Consider the following 14,313-nt stretch of genomic DNA (forward strand, 5'->3'; position numbering starts at 1 on the left):
AAAAAATGTGCACACCTGTATCCGTCTTGCTTTTACAGGATGGATAAAAAGAATAGACTTTGCGTCGCTTCGACAATTGTGTATGTCGTAATTGTTGTTGCCAGATACTGCTTTCTTTCTGCACATTTGAGACTCGAAAGCTTTTCACAAGATCGGGAAAAAGATTCTTCTCAAGTTGCAGGCATCGAAGGGGGCAATGAAGAGAATTTGCTGCTATTAACTAATCGGCCTTCCTTATAATGGCTCATTTTTCAGAACGAAATAGCGTGGTGAGTCTATTTTCGCTCTATTTCTATTATCATCAAGCGTCTACCAGTTATATGATATAACTTATATCCCATATTGAACGATAGCATACGATTCGTTGCGTTGCGCTCAAACAAATACTCAAACTCAAACAAATACTTTTCACCATCCACAGGCCATTTTCGTTATTATATTGATTCTTTGAAAGGTTCCAAAGAGTCTGATGGTAGTTTATACGCATTCTATCGATTGAAGGCCGCGTAAAAAATAGTACAGCACTTTGCCTAAAATTTGGCTTTTTATGCTACTTCTGCCCGGAGTTGTAATTTTATCGTAAATAATTTCAGAGTTCATTCGCGATTGCTTTGTTAAAACTTAGTGTTATTTTTTACTGGTTTGTTGGATTTGTTTCGGCATATATCATTGATTTGTTGTTCTTGGCTAAATGCAATTTGGCATCAGCGAAATACAAACGGTTTCTTTTTGAACTACCAAAGCTAAAGTTTGACAGATACCCGCGGGGCTCACGTAGGAATATTATTTAGCGTATCATATAATAACTATCTTTTATCTCTTTAAAGCAACTTAACCCTGTGATTTTATGTTGTCACCTCCACTAAAATCTCTTCAAAACACTTCCACCTATACTACAAATACATTGTCTGTTTGTTGAAATCATTATATGAAATATTTGAATTAAAAGTTGAAAATTTGAGGAAAACCAGAAGAATTAAGACTGGGTACTGTGCAGATCATAACCAGGGTGGTGAAGCATGACATTTATTTTGTGTGAAAGTTTTCTGTGTAACCTTTAAAAATCTTAACTAAAACATGCTACTTTTACTAGCAACTCGCAAAATTTAAATTTCGAATAACTGAACTAGTCAGCTTTTTTCGGCAGAAATTTAAACGAATCAAACCTAATGTGTAAATTTAGAGATTTGAAAGAGATACAAGCAAAATTTTAATAATATGCCAACACATAGTCCTACGTCAACACCGCGGTTATGTCCCGGTCATTACCCACCCCTAGTTTTTCGATCATAATTTGTCTCCGTACGCTAGGAAAAATATGCCAATGGTTGTTTCGAGAGATTTTAACATTGACATTTCAAAGCAAGAAAATATTAAATTTGTTCATTTCATAAATCAATGTCTTAGGCTCCATTTTATCTCTGATCCTTCACAAGCTACGGTTAGAGGTATTCGCATTGATCTCGTGTTTCCCGGAAACGTTAATGTAGAAATCTGAATATATATTTCGTACCTTTCATATCACAGACCAACATTTTGTTTGATTGATCCAGTGGTTTAATTTGAAAAAAAAATTATAGCCGGATGATGATGATCTTTTCTTCTTCACCTTTCGTGGTAAGTGGGAGGGTTCGGTAGGCTACCTTACCGGGGTCGCGCTATCTACATCGCGCTGGTGGGGCTGCCACCTTAGGTATAGCTGACGCGATACAGCATTTCATACTCAGCCGCTGGATGCCAGAACAGACGCTGTTTGAGCCGCACCTCCTTGGTGAACAGACGCTCGGGACGTACCTCCTCAATCTAGCTGAAGTCAGAAGGACAACAGTGCCCAGGCTGCACTACCAGCTAAGCACACAACTCTTAGCTGGCGGTCGTTGTAATCATATGACCCGGGGAAGCATGAGGTAGGGACTTGTGAGGACCAGAGCTATGTTGGACGCTCCTTCAAGGTTGTCGACTCACCGTTTTGCAGTAAGATTATCTACAGCTACACCAATCATATCCGAATCGTTATCATGAACCAACGGAGCAGCTTGAACGTAGAGGACAGAAGCCAGCAGCATCCAACGAGCTTCGAATCTAGTTCTTCACCTATCAACGCCGACGCCAACATCAAAGGTTCTTTTCAGAACCACCATAATTATTATAAGGAATTACATTTCATTGAATATCATTCGATTTAAATTACACGTTAAACGTGTAGTCACGAAACTCCGGTTATGTCCTAGACATTACCCACCCATCTTTTTTTCTAATAAGCAAAATAAAAAATTCGCTCACGTTTTATAAAACAATAATAACTCATATACTTTTGTTTTTCGTCATTGAACATTATTATGGTACACACCCAGAAAAAATAGTGTAAATTTACGTCTCCTGACCATGACATATACGAGCATCAAAAATGACTTAGTTTTACGTTGGATTTTAATTTTACATGACGTTTAATTTCGTAAAGCATGTAATTTTACTCCACATACAGCGTTTGTTCTGAATGGTAGGAAGTGTAATTTTATGTCATTGCGCATGTAAAGTATATGTTTCATGTAAAACTAAATGGAACACGGTAATGTTCTGTCATTTCGTAAATTACGGTTTGTTGAATTGTGTCATGCACAGAAAAAAATATTGTGTAATTTTAAGTTTATTTTCATGCACATATTTGGAGCATGAATATAAATGTAAAATTAAGTTCCACCACAAATACACACGACTTGTCGTGCTTTCTTCAACGAATTTTATTAGAATTTTACACGTGGATTGAAAATTACAGTTTCTTTAAACGGAAAACCAATGCACTTCAATGTATTTTTTACTCGAAAACTGCTGTAAAATGAATGACATGTAATATTACACGAATGAAAGTGTAAAATTGTATGCTGTTTGATGCTCCAATTGATTTTAACGTAATTTTCAATCAAATTTTTGATTGAATCGTTGTATGTTTACATTCGTATTGATTTACATGTCGTTTAAATTTCATTATTTTTTGATGTGTGTTTGCAATTACGTCAACGATAAAATTCAGATTTTTTTGGTGTGTAGTTTTAGAAATTACATTCCCTCATTGTTATATCATACACACCAAAAAATTCTGAATTTTATCGTTGGCGTAATTATAAACTTGCCACAATCTAACAAACCGTAATTGACGAAATATAACAGTGTTCTGTTTAATTTTACATGGAAGATGTACTTTACATGCACAGCTCCATAAAGTTACACTCTTCAACATTTTAAACAAACGCCATAAGTGAAGTAAAATTACGTGACTCGCAAAATTCTACAACATGTAAAATCTAAATCAAGCCTAAAACTGCCATTTTTGACGCTCGTATATGTCATGGTCAGGAGACGTAAATTTACACGATTTTTTCTAGGTGTGTACATTGACTGAGAGCATATCGTAAAAAACCGTCCTCATATCGTAAAAAACCGTCCGGGATTTGAATTTCCCGTACGCCTCATGGAACGGGAAATTCAAATCCCGGATATCTAATTTTTTTTTTGTGTTTTGATAATTATCGGGTCCGAATAAAATCGTCGATCCGGTCTAACATCAAACGTTTCGTGGAAAGACTAATACAGGTTGATTTCTGGATCGATGGAAAACATCTTTGACAAAGACGTGTTCGTCGAAAAACTTAAATTTGATAGCATCTTCTTCAACCTAAATTTCGAACGAGTGGACGGCAGTACTAACATTGGCGTGCAATGCGACCATACAGAGAAATGGGTAACCGTGAAATGATCGCCTGATGAAATATGACGATTGCCGATCTACGTATAAGTTGTCTCCGAGCTAGAAGAAGAAACCAGAGGGCTCGTAACGACATCGGAGGAGGAGAACGAACTGCAAGAATCGCTCTCAACAAAGCAGTCAAGTTGAGCAAGAGGACCTGCATTGAAGAGCTTTGCCACAAAGCCAATGCTATTTCTCGAGGAGACGCCTACAAAGTTGCTATGCCAACGATAAAAGGCCCAGCTGAAAGGTGCCGGGAAAAGATGGAGGTCATCATTGAAAGGTCCTTCCGAACAACTGATTGATTTGAACCATGAAAGGACCAGCCAAACTTGGTTCTGAAAAAAAGCAATATAGGAGATCCCGGATATATTTTTAGGATGTTCAGATAACTGAAAGGGACGGAAGCTGATGTTGCAGCCTATGCTGGGTAAACATTCTGGAGATCTTTCAGCGTATAGGTCGGCTACTGTGGATGCCATCCGAACGGTTGTGGAAGCTACGGATACAGCAGAGAAGGGGATATCGCTATTACGTGGCGTAGAATGCTTTTAACAGTGGGGCTGGGGAGCAATCCAGCAACAGGCGAAAATCGCGGTGGGAGAATATATCATCGACTCAAAGCGTGAGATTATGCTAATGGACGTGATAACCGACGACCAACTGACTTTTAATTGTTTCATCGATTATGCTAAGGGTAACTCACACAGCTTTGGCCGAGACGCCAGCGTACCGGCCGTCACGAATCATCTGCAATCACCGGACCGCCGTCCGTGAGCAAGCTAGTTCCATCGTCGGGAACTAGATCGAGTAGGTCGTCTGATGCGCCAATGGTGGGTCGTCGAGGGTTCAGCGAACCGGAAGCTACGCTCCATTCGGTGCAGACTAAGCGACATTGCCAACTACTGGTTGGCCCGTTGAGTAATATTTATGGACTCCCCGTGTAGATTGCGACAAAACTGGGAGCTAAATGACTCACACACCCCTGGGTAGCCCAAGTGATCATACAATTTTTTCAGATCGCTATATCTCAAGATCGAATCAGCCTCTCCACGAAGTAACGGTTTGATGCAGTCTCGTGGGGCAAAAGGAAGTAAGAAAAGTAAGGACTGTTTTTGTAGGTTAGGCACGAAAGTGAGTCCTACCTGGTGCCAATGTATTACAGGCCAATCTTTTGAAACCTTTTAAGCTTAGAGGCTGTTCGTATATCACGTTGACCAAAAAACCCTCGTTTTTGACCCCCTTCGTGGACAAGCGTGGAAACATCCAGTACCCCTACCCCTTCACACAATGTCCACGTATATTTTTTTGTCCAGTAATCCCATAAAAAAGATTTTGCAATTTGATGAAAAATAGACATTTTTCCAAATGCTGTATCCTCAAGAGCTGATATTTGCTATAACCGTTAGAATTAAATGAAAATCGTCCAAACTTTGTCCACCGAACTTTTTAGGTTTTCATAGATTTTTATTTTATAATATCTTATAATATAATGTCAACAACATGCTTTCAAATCCAAGAATGATGGATTTTTTTATAATGATACAGAATAATGATTCAAATGTTTATGGAAGCAAAAGTTTGAATTGATTTTGCAATAATAGTTGCCAACGCGTTTAAAGTTTTATAGAAATGCATGAAAAAAATGAGGACACTACGTTGACAATTCTTGTAGCACAACCCCAACGCTCCGTGGATAAGCGTAATTTTTTTAATCCATTTGAATATGTATTACATAATTCGGGCATCATAGTGTTACCAGTCAGTGGTGCAAATTTCCATTTTCAAAAGTCCACTTTCAGGTCAATTCAACCCCAACTACGATTCAAATTCAAAGCCTGATTAAGGGAGGCTTTGAATTTGAATCGTAGTTTTAAGTTGGCGGGATTTTCATAACTAAACCGTACGTCTTCATTTCAATTTGATACTTTTTCACCAACCAAAGCTGTCATCTGCTCTGTAGAGGACAGTTTTGGTTAAATGTTGACATGTTTTGCGTTTTCAAGCTTACATGAACAGTAAGAGGTATGTTCAGAGTAGTTTTGCTTGAAAAATCTAGTCAATACTACAGTAGAGAGATATTCACAGAATCAATGAAATTGAAAATGAATGGAAAATGATTGAGCAGCTCGGCTGTTTGAACGAATGATGCAAACGAACAACTGCAAATTTAACATAGTAGGGCATGATTTGAGATTCGTTCCTCTTACAAGTTCAAAACCACCTGTTGAAAATTTGCAACTCTGTCACCAGTTTATATGGGAATTTGCTGTGTGACCGCATTCTTCAAACCGTAACGCCGGCACCGATAGTCGGATCAATGAAAAATTCAATATCAGCTTATGGGAACGTTATACCGTTCATTTAAAACACATACACACAGGCATGTTGCGATCTCGACGAACTGAATCGAATGGTATATTTATTACAGTAGGCCGGTTGGAAAGTCGATTTTAGTAGTGTTATCACTAACAATTTTTTATATGATAAAGGCTAAAATGTAACCATTTTACGAACAAGAATTGTTAAAGCTACCGCGTCAACAAAACGGAAAATCCTGCTAGGAAGCGATTCGCGGCATCATGGATAACTCCGCTCTTCAACATTTCTTAAGCAACAAGATTACGATTTGGTTTACACAATTTTTCCAGTAGTATGACTACAAATTCAGAGGACTTAACCGAAATTCACAGAGATCCCACAATATTCAGAGAAGTCTTATTGCTTTTGGTCTGTTTTTTTTTTTCGAATTTTAGAGATTTTCTACAAACTTCTGAAAAGCTCTACAAACGTCAAGGAACTGTCCGAGACCAAGTAAAAATTTTACAAGCCTTTTCCAACTATTCTAGATGATGAAAGTCAACATTTTCTGAAATTAACTGCTATATTAGAACAGTTTATCACATAATGTGGGGATTAATTTAGTGATGAATATTAATTTTGCAAAGTTTCATTTTCAAGTTTTGAAAATACAAAGCAACATATTGAAACATCTTTTTGTTATTCGATAGTAAATTTACGTTTCGATAGTGCGTGGTAAACGAAACGAGGATGTACGTAAACGAAACGAGGATGTACGTACTATCGGAGTATACCTAGTTAATTAGTTATTAAGATACTAAAGGCAGACTACATTTTAGACATATTTAGATAACAATGGGCGATGATACTTCGACATAAGCTCATTATTTGAATATTATGATTGTCTTTTAACAATATCAAAGACATGTTTAAAGCAAATGGGTCCGTTCCAATTTCTGTTGAATAGATCTCAAATTATACACAGTTTCAACGCTCGTAATGGACGTCTGTTCTCTGTGACAATAACATCAACTGTAAACCATAAACACTGTTTTGAATTCACCAAATTGTGTTTTGTTTTTTTCCGTTAAGTTGCAATCATATTGATAACCTTTACTTCTCATAACATTCATAAAATGCCGTTTGATTATTTTTTCTTCTTCTGATAATAATTCTGATAATGGAGTCCTCAGATCAAATTCGAAAAGTTTGAGATTTTAATTCTAATTTATCTACGGAAAGATAATTCGGTTTGAGCTCGGCATGTGCGCGACTCTTGCCCGATAAACCTGACTTAAATACATAACTCGTCGTATTCGTTACAAGTAATATTAACACGACCACATCCTGACGCAATAGTCCATAAACATAAAGAGATAAGACTCCGGTTCTTGTTGAAATGTGGTTTCCAGAATAAACTAAATAATAAAAGAAGCGAGGAAGAGAATCAGACAAGGTGTCAAGCCTATTTTTACATCATCCCTGAGTTATCATTCTACCGAGTCCCGTTTCAACGTTTTGGCCGGTATGGTAGCACATTATTAAAACGCATTGTGCCGAATGGAATGATTCAATTTTTACCTTTGGATGCTTAACTGCCCGTAAGAGCATAAGAGTCCCATATTGAAAAACAGCAAGCCGAGAAAAACGCTGTTCAAAATTTGCATTTACAGTGAACCTTATGGATGGGACAACAATTTTTGGTATTTTTTTCGATCTTTTCTAAACAAACCTGGTAATCTTATTTGCGTATTGTGATTCAGTGGTGATACAGAATACAATCCACCAGATAACTCATTTTCGACAAAAATCCATATGGGACTCCTATGCTTTTATGGGCAGTTAATTTGACAGGATCGTACTAAAATTTAAAAAAAGAGGTGTACTTCCTTGATCTTTTATTTTAGCCAGAAAAAAGTTTTATAAGATTTAAAATTGTTGTAAGTATTATATAGGCTACTCCACTCCCCATGCTTAAATGTATACTCACCAGACTCTACCTACAGGTTACCCTAATGCTAGTCCTCTTGTTCTCTGAAGTCTCAAATGTATCTTGTACTTATCACACGATAACGGTTACAAGAATAACTTTCAACTAATTGGACGAGGATTTCACATTTTTCACGCCAGTTCTCAGGATTGATACAATGTTATTAATACCGCTTATAACGCAACACATTCATTGTAGACCGAGTAAGCAACAAAACAATGTTGCACCCTTACTAATTAGATGAATAAGAGATAATCTACCCTACACAGCAGATCCTTTCATTCATTTTCTGCTCCAAAGCACACCAACCAGCGACAAACACACAGACGTGTTGTGGCGTGCGGATGTTAGAGACACGGAAACGGAATCGTATAAAGACGCATCCCACAATCTATATGGCCCCACGCACAGCTGTGTAACTAGCTTTCCTTGTTGAAAGCAGCACCAGAGACAGCACACAAACGGCAATCATGTGACGGAGCGTCATCGGTCGTCGACCGCGGGCTAACTTTTCCACTTCAATTATCACAAATCGTCGATAAGTGGGGCGTCAACACAACTAACAATATAGAACAAAAGCAGCACTCGTTTCGATTGAACTTTGCACTACCCCGTTCCACGATGCACCTTGACGAGTTTTTCGTAACACACATATGAAAAATATTCAGGGATAATCAATCAACAATATTGACCGAGGATATCCACCCTGCCAGCGTTCAACAACAAAGCAGAAAGTCAACCTCAAATGGAAATTCCATTTGCCATGTTGGGACTATGCACTGAAAGAGTTTACCCGCACTGCGGATCGCACGAACACCAACCAGTCCGTCAGTCGCTAAGGACGTTTGAGCCACGAATGAGAGCAAGGATCGCCAGAAACTTGAATACTATTCGAAGCATACTAGAATATACATACATGATTCTCTCTTGATACTCAACTGTCTTTGTCGCTGGTGAAACTCTCACTAGTTGTTTCTCTCTTGCCGGTTTATGTTTTGGTTTGGGTTGTTGTCGGAAAATGAGGATGGAAAGCAAACTATAACCGGCTTCCGAAGCACGTGTCGTTGACGCGTGGGTCTTTGGAGAAGTATTATTTTGGAGAAAATTGTCAACGGGGCCAATCTCTCTTCGCTTTGTTAATGCTCTCTTCCGTTGACATCAAGATCGCTTTTATGCTTACTCCTATGCTTTTTGCTTAATATGTTAGACACTATCACCTTCTATCGATATACATTGAAAACTATTGAAAGGATTTTTTAATGGTGTAATAATTTAAATATCAACTAAGCAAATATAAGCTCTTATTGATATCTCCTGAATTTTTCCTAGCCTACACTAAAGATGGTCGGGTTTCATTTCTTTTCGAATCCGTTTGAAAATTGTACAACTCGGACTAGATCCGAGCCCAAATTTATAAAAACCTATTGTAATCCATCTAGAGGTGCAATGTGCTTTTCTCATTTATCCAAACTATGATTGAATAGATGGTTATTTTGAATATAATTGTGAAGATGTCCATTACGTGCCAAATGTACGTATATACAAGCGCACGACTGCCACGAACCTGATGAGCAACATATCGACGCAGACACGCTTGATACAAAAAAAACTTGTTGTAAGCCATCAAGTGGTGTAATTTTGCCTTTCTCATTTTTTTATTTGCATTTATTTGTTCCGATCTTTGATAGATAACGTACTGATTATATAAAATAGAACTCACCATATAAATTCTGAATTATTAATAATTCCTAAAAGCTAACAGCCGAGTTTTACATCAAAAGAAACACAATATTTATTTTACATATCAAAACATGTAAAATCCTATTATGAAATAGACAAATACGTCGCAATATTCTTTATGTCATATGTAGTTTTCGTGAGATGTGTGATGGGCAGGGTTATTCCACGACAAATTTCTTAGAGCACATCGCACGAAACATTTTTGTGCGCGTTCTTACCCATTTGTTTGGCCGTTGTGATGTCGAGTCCACCCTTGCACAGCATACTCCAAAATGCTTCGCACCAATCCGCAATAAAGATATTTTAGTGCATAGAAATCGTCGTATTTCGCTTCAGGAAACCAAGTGTTGCGAATACCTTCGGCGATGTTGCGGTGATATGATCCGAGAAGCTAGGTTTTCTATCAAACAGCACTCCCAGGTCACGAATGGACCGTGGAGCAAGTACTCATAATGGGATACCCAAGTAGCAATTTTTGTGTCAACAACATTTCATAACCAGTTGGCAACAAAGAATAAGTGCTGTTGAGACTGACATCTAACTTCCAGCGCGACCCAAAAAGCGCAGTTTTAGGCCGATTTTCAACATAATTATAATTAATCAAAACAGTAAAAACATGTTTCCTTTTCGTTGCAATAACTATGCGAATATAGCTAAATGAAATCATATTGTTGTAAACATGTTGAATATAGGTCGCAACAAGATTTCTTAATCATACCCTTTTGCCGTTCACCTGAACTGTCAATTGCAACTGAAAAGTAATATATTTTCATACAAATATGTTAAAATTATGTTACCAGTGGAAATAAAAATGACAACCAAGTCCAAATGTACGTTGATAATTTATTAATAATGTATTAATTTATTTAATTTATCATTCTTCATATCAAAAATTACCAATAAAGCATCAAATTTTACTGCGGATCAGAGCCTATCGAGTGATATTTTAATCTACTTATTATTTCACGCGCTCTTGGTGAAACCAAATTCGCATTTAAAAAAAAATTATGAGCAAAGCCAAAACATATTAGAAATACAATATTGTTCAAGCAAAAAAGGGATGATCCATAAATGACGTAGCATTTTTTGAGCGATTTTTAACACCCCCCTCCCCCCTCGTAGCATTTCGTCACAAATCTGTAAATACCCCCCAGGTAATTACGTAGCTTGACGGTAACTCTGCGCCCCCTTGTCCCGCATTTTTTTTTTAAATTCTATTCTATTCCCCTTTTAAAAAGCTACGTAGCATGACATGAGCCCCTACCCCCCTGTCGTCACACATCATCACAAAATACAAAACTCCCCCCTCCCCCATATAATGCTACGTCATTTATGGATGATCCCACACACATTAATCGTAAATTAGTGACATAAATCGCCTTAATGGTTGACTCTTAGAAAGGGTTTTTCGGGTCGGTTGAGATTTTATTTCCAATACATTAGAAAATGATGCATATAAGCAACATAGCTTTCAAGCCATCCAGGGCCGAATTAAGGATGTGATTTTGGTGAATACAACGACGCTCGCTTTTCAAACAAATTTATACCAATGAACAAAGATTTTGATTTGCGAACAACTATTTTCTAGTGTACGGTTGATATCCATTGAGCAATTTTCAGTTCCCATCGAAATATACCTTTCCTTAATATGACGCTGTACTATACTATTCTGGCTGAAAACGTTCTTGCGTTGCGTTGTGACGATGATTTTGGCGGATTGCACACTGACTTCATCATGTTTGACTGCTGATTATCGAATAAGAGTTGCTTAGGAAATGGTAAGTAGGAATTCATACCAATCCGACCCATATTAAAACCTCAACAGCATGATAGCCATCATTGCCGGCCGCCCCCATCTTCATCGTTCACGGGGAAGGATAAAGGATAAGGTAGACAACAAGTGTTGATGCTCCACCTACTTAACTCTTCACTGATAATATAAATTCGTAAATATAATGAAATCGATCGTGCAAAGCACGAATTCATTCGTCCTTTTCTGCAACGAAGTATTTTCGTGCATTGTAAATAGTAGGTTTCGTTTATTTCATGAACAAGAATGGCCGCTTGGTGACCGAAGGCTTTCGTATATTTTACACGTTTAATGTACACTCGTTGATAGCGACATTATTTTTCGTGAATGAAACGAAATGTTTCATTTATTTCAATAAACGTTTGTGTATATTACGAACGATTTCATTGCTCACGCAAATTTATTTCGTTCATCTTACGAATGTTTTCGTATTCTTTAGCATATTATTTTTTCAATCGATATTTTAGGATCGATGTTTGACAACAACGATTTTTTTTAACTAACTAAAAAGATCGATCTGGCAAAATCGATTTTATTTCAACCTGCTCACCTCTATTGAGGACTAGAAAGATTGTGGTGTGAAGAAATAGACGCTTGAGGAGCAAAAGTTTTAGTAAATTTTACTTATCTAGTGTACATAGCACGAATGTTATCGTTGATAACGACATTATTTTTCGTGAATAAAGCGAAATGATTCGTTTATTTCAATAAATGTTTGCGTATATTACGAACGACTTCGTTGGTCGCATGAATTCATTTCGTTTATTTTAGAAAAGTTTTCGTATTTGTTAGCCTCTTATTGTTTTCAGTCGATCTTTTGGGATCGATGTTTGACAACTTCGCTTTTTGTCGTGACTAACGACTTATCTTTCAATATAGGGGCCCCTTTTCAAAATATCGGAAGAAAAATGATGTAAGATTTTGAACGCTTATATCTTTTGTTGTACTGAATGGATTTAATCAATTTCTTCGGCATTTTGTCGAAAATATTTGTACCAATGTTGTATTAAATTTAGGAATATGTAGGACATTCATTATCAACGGAAAAATAGTGTTTTGAAAAATCTTTCGAAAACGAATCGGAAAAGTGAAAATTTTCAGCCTATCCCGCACAGAGCCGTCAAAATGGTGCAGCAAATGAACAATAAAATAATGAAAAGTTTATATATAGGTCCACTACATGTTTGTTCCTATGATTATTCGTCTTGGGTTGCTTGACGAGAGCAGTTGGTGGGGGAAAGCCGGTATATTAGTGTTGGTTAAGCCATTAGAAGCCGGACGGAAAGGAAAGGCTCATGCACGCCACGAGAACGAGCGAGAAAGCGATAGTAGTGCATATTAGCGAAAGCGTTACGTACATTTTGAAGCTTAATAACTTTTCTTCTACTAAACGGATTGCCAATCTTGTTTCATAAATCGGAAGGAAAACGTTCAACGCTTGCTACCGATACGTTGTTTGCTATATAAAATTTGTTTAAATAGTTCAAAAACTAATTTAAATGAGAATCAACATTAATGATAAAACCTATAAATAGGGGTGTCGCAGCTTTTCTCAAAGCCAGACGTGTGTAAGACGCAGTGCATAACAGACGTGCGTGGTCGTGAGAAGCTGCATCGGACGACCAATCAAATCGGCTACCACCGGAAAGAAGAAAAACGTTGATGGCGGTGAGAAGGCCAAAAAGCCAGAGGCTAAGAAACGCAGTCACTGAAAAGGCGGTAACTTCCACTAAAATTGCCACCAAAATATCGAAGGCTGCAAAGCGTACTCATTCGGTGTGAGCTACGAAAGGGGAAAGATGTATGTACGCAGTAAAAACAATCGTCGGCAAGATTTGAATTGTTTCAAAAGATTCTCGTCTTGTATCAACATAGTTATCTACAAACCGTTCTTATTAGGACGAATGCAAAATGGAAAAAGAATTTAATTAGAAAGTTTCTTTTATTAACTAGTACTAAGTTTGCGCTTGTTAATTCTGTACTTCTGCACTACAGTGAATCATAATAAAATGTTTTTCTAATCTACAAACTCGAAGGATTGTTCATTTCATGAATGAATGTCTCAACGAGCTTAGAATCCAGCGCATCCCCTATCAACGCAGACGCCAACAACAAAGATTCTTTTCAGAACCACCATAATTATTATAAAGAATAACTTGAAACATTCCCACATATATCATTGAGTATCATTCGATTTGAATTACAAGTCAAACGAATAGTCACGACACTCCGGTTATATCCTAGACATTTCTCACCCATCTTTTTTTAATTTAAAAAAAATCGATGTGGCCAAATCGATTTTACTGTGGTGTGAAGAAATGGCCGCTTGATGAACGAAAGTTTTCGTAAATTTTACTTATTTAGTGTACATTGCACGAATGTTGTCGTTGAAAACGACATTATTTTTCGCGAATGAAACGAAATGTTTTGCTTATTTTAATAAACATTTGTGTATATTACGAACAATCTCGTTGGTCGCACGAATTCATTTCGTTCACCTAAGAGAAGTTTTCGTAATCATCTTTCATCGTTCATCTCTCGTTATTCTCGATTAGTTAAATTTTGTGAGGAGTAAGTTAGTTAATTAAGTAGTTAATTTCTCCGGGTAAAGTAGTGGCCCTGTAACTAGAATCTTCATCCAACCGATAGCAGCGCAAGAAACCATACAGCATGTTAGGGACCATTCATAAATTACGTAACGCAAAAATTGCCCAAAATTGACTCCCC

At 37.2% G+C, this 14,313-nt stretch overlaps 1 protein-coding gene across 1 annotated transcript in view; it reads right to left on the bottom strand.

The window, feature by feature from the left end:
- The window catches only part of LOC131683998 (tetratricopeptide repeat protein 39C-like), a 45,646-nt gene extending 36,770 nt beyond the window's left edge, over positions 1-8,876 (bottom strand). The window contains exon 1 of the mRNA XM_058966450.1: positions 8,037-8,876. The gene's annotated coding sequence lies outside the window, so the exon portion shown is untranslated. The remainder of the gene's footprint in view (positions 1-8,036) is intronic.
- Between the last annotated feature and the right edge of the window lie 5,437 nt (positions 8,877-14,313).

This window comes from Topomyia yanbarensis, chromosome 2 (assembly GCF_030247195.1).
Source record: "Topomyia yanbarensis strain Yona2022 chromosome 2, ASM3024719v1, whole genome shotgun sequence".
Lineage (NCBI taxonomy): Eukaryota > Metazoa > Arthropoda > Insecta > Diptera > Culicidae > Topomyia > Topomyia yanbarensis.